The sequence below is a fragment of the Octopus bimaculoides genome, chromosome 6 (genome assembly GCF_001194135.2).
Source record: "Octopus bimaculoides isolate UCB-OBI-ISO-001 chromosome 6, ASM119413v2, whole genome shotgun sequence".
Lineage (NCBI taxonomy): Eukaryota > Metazoa > Mollusca > Cephalopoda > Octopoda > Octopodidae > Octopus > Octopus bimaculoides.
In genome coordinates this window covers 68,769,969-68,773,949 of record NC_068986.1, presented here as the reverse complement: position 1 = coordinate 68,773,949, position 3,981 = coordinate 68,769,969, and positions in this window count along the sequence as shown.

Sequence of the window (3,981 nt, the reverse complement as noted above, 5' to 3'; positions counted from 1 at the left end):
GTTTCTTTAAGAAAAAAGAAAGAAGAAAATTCTTAAAGATTCGTACACTCTGTTTTTTCTCCATGGATTACCAAGAAAAAATTTCGGAAAAAGTTTTTAAAATGAAGAAATTGGGATGGGGAGGGAGAAAATTTAAATATTGAGAACATGTTTTTTGGCCGAAGTCCTAATCTCCTGTATTGAAAACATAGGAATTGGAAGAAATTTAGGAAAAAAATCAGTAGGGCGGGTGCAAATGTCACCTTAGACATGCTAGAAACAACAGGCAAAGGACAGGATTTCTGTGAGAACTTCCTTTTAGATTTGTATCGAAGATCAGGTTTTTAAATACACTCATCACAAACATGAATTACAGAATAGAGAAAGGTGATTTCAATTGGATTTGTGCTGTAATTTTATGCATGCACATAGCAAGAAATAACATAATTTATACTGAAGTTTTACCTAGATTGTGCGTGTGTGTGTGTGTGCGCGCGTGCGTATGTGTGTGAGTGTGTGTGTATGTGTGCCAAAGGAAGTTATTTTATGGCATTCTTTGGGATCATATGATTGTTCATTAATTTCCGTAAAAATCTTTTATTTGTTTATGCTTTGAAGAGAGCAGAAATTGAAAGAGAGGAGAAAGTGAAAAGGTGACATTTGCTTTGAGGTGAGAGCAGAAAGTGAAAGATGTATGTACATGTATATGAAATAAATGAACGTGTGTGTGTGTGTGAGAGAGAGAGAGAGAGAGAGAGAGTGAGTGAAGGTGTGTGTTGTCATGTATGTATTGTTTCACATGTATGTGTAAGTGGTACCCACACAATCTCTCTCTCTCTCTCTCTCTCACACACACACATTATCTTTCATATACATGTACATAAATACATATGCATACATCTTTTTTGTATGTATGCGTGCATGTGCATGTGAGAGAGAAAGTGAGTCACTGTATTTCCTCATAACATATAGAGAAATGGATGTCTTTTAAGGTACTTACTCATATAAAAAATTTGACATTGTCATCGTTGTCTCATAAAATGTTGTTTAGGATAGTTGAATTACAGAAAGATTATAATGTTAAATTTTTGTGATGCAAATAAGTAAATGAAAATAAAGTTTATACATTAGCCAAAAGATTACTGAATCTTTTTATACCCATAGGTCAAAATTGGCAACTCAGTTTTCAAATGTATTCGTTAATTTCCGTAAAATTTTTTATTGTTTTATGCTTTGAAGAGAGCAGAAATTAAAAGTGAAGAGAAAGTGAAACCACAATATTTGCTTTGAAGTGAGAGCAGAAAGTGAAAGAGCGGATAAAGTGAAAGATGTGTCTACGTGTATATGAAATGGACGTATGTGTGTGTGTGTGTGCATGAGAAAGAAAGAGAGGAGAGAGAGTGAGTGAGTGAAGGGGGTGTTGTCATGTATTTGTAAGTGGCACTTGCTCGGTCTCTCTCTCTGTCTCACACAAACATCTTTCATACACACACATAAATACATACGCATACATCTTTTTTGATATATGTGTACGCGTATGTGTGAGAGAGAATGACTGTATTTCCTCATAACATATAAAGAGATGGATGTCTTTTAAAGCAATGCTACTCAAAGTGGTGGTCTGCAAACCAGCACTGGTCCGCGAGCCATCAGCTGCTGGTATGTGGTGAGTTTCCAGAAAAGAAAGAAACATTATAAAATGCTTATGTAATATTGTGTTATTTGTTTCCAGAATAAATATAAGATAAAAAAAATTGTCAACTTTTGTTATATTCATTATATATATTGTTTCCAGTATAAATTAATATTACTAAGCACACTGGAACACTGGAAAAAAAAACTGCCGGTACACCACATCAAATAGTTTGAGAAGCACTGTTTTAAGGTACACATTCATATAGAAAATGTGACATCGCTGTCATTATCATCATGGTATAAAATGTTTACAATAGTTGACTTATTCTTTTATTTGTTTCAGTCATTTGACTGTGGCCATGCTGGAGCACTGCCTTTAGTCAAACAAATCAACCCCGGAACTTATTCTTTGTAAGCCTAGTACTTATTATATTGGTATCTTTTGCCAAACTGCTAAGTTACGGGGACATAAGCACACCAACTTCAGTTGTCAAGCGAAAGTGGGGGGGACAAACAGACACACAAACATATACATACAGACATACATACACACGCACACACACATATATGATGTGTTTCTTACAGTTTCCATGTACCAAACCCATTCACAAGGCTTTGGTTAGCCCAAGGCTATAGTAGAAGACACTTGCCCAAGGTGCCACGTAGAGGGACTGAACCCAGAACCATGTGATTGGGAAGCAAGCTTCTTACCACACAGCATTTTTGTAATGCAAATATGTAAATGAAAATAAAGTTTATTTGGTAGACTTACGATTACTGAATCTTTTGATATCCCATACGTCAAAATCAGCAACTCAGTTTTTGAATGTATAAGAAAGATATGAGTGCACGTGCGCACACACACACAAACTCTCTTTTATATATATGGAAGCGCCCCTGCCTATTGTTCTCTCTGTCAGTCTCTCACATCCCCTGTGTATCTATCTCTTCCTTGATATCAGACATCCTCATTATGCCACATTTCCCTAAACCTAACACTCTTGCACCCCTCTCATTTTATTATGTAATAGCCCAAACCCCGTAGTCAGTCCATTATTGATTTTTATTGACAGCCAGTTAGCCTATAATCGAACTGGATGTTAGTTCAACATGTATACAAAGTTTGGTGAAGATTGGTTCCCTGGTTTGGGCAGCAAGATGGTAACAGACAGACAGAAACTGTCATTTATATATATAAGATGTATATAGAAACACACACACACACACACACAGGTGCAGGTGCGGCTGTGCAGTAAAAGTTTGCTTCCCAACCACACATGATCCTGGGTTCATTGCCACTGTGCAATACTTTGAGAAAGTGTTTTCTGCTATAACTCTGAGCCAATCAAAGCCTTGTGAGTGGATTTGGTAGACAGAAACTGAAAGAAGCCCATTGTGTGTGTGTGTGTGTGCATGCTTCTACTTGTGTCTCCTTGTCTTCACATCATGATTGTCACTATCATGCAAACAGTGTTATTCATTTCTAATATTCTGCTGAAAACAAGTCTGGTTATGGAGAAATATTATCTTACTTGGAAACAGGTGAGGGTTGGTGACAGGAAGGGCATCTGGCCATAGAAAACCTGCCTCAAGTAACTCCATCCTAACCATGCAAGCATGGAAAAGTGTACATTAAACTGATGATGATGACAATATATATATATATATATCATCATCATCATCGTTTAACGTCCGCTTTCCATGCTAGCATGGGTTGGACGATTTGACTGAGGACTGGTGAAACCGGATGGCAACACCAGGCTCCAGTCTGATTTGGCAGAATATATATATATATATATATATATATAAGCATGCATATATGTCTATATATATAAAATGAGAGAAAGAAAATGGAATTCACTTGGCTCTTTATTACCCACTATGATTGTTTCAACCCATCATACACCAGTGCCTCACAGGTGAGATGCTGTACAAATAGTTGTGGTGCATCAGAGGTGCAGATGTGTCTTGTCAGGTGACTAGTCAAAAGGTACTTCAATTTTTAATCTCCGTTAGAATACATTTTGGTAGTTGTATTCACTGTGGAGGCATGTGGCTTAGTGGTTAGGGTGTCGGCACCATGATCGTAATATTGTGGTTTCGATTCCTGGACCGCGCGACGCGTTGTGTTCTTGAGCAAAACACTTCATTCCACGTTGCTCCAGTCCACTCAGCTGGCAAAAATGAGTAACACTGCGATGGACTGGCGTCCCGTCCAGCTGGGGAGTGCATACGCCTTTGAAACCGGGAAACCATGAGCCTGGCTAGGCTTTAAAAGGGCACAAAAAGTAAAGTTGTATTTACTACTTGTCTACACACACACGTGTGTGTAGACAAGTAGTAGATACAACTGCACATGTGGTCAGT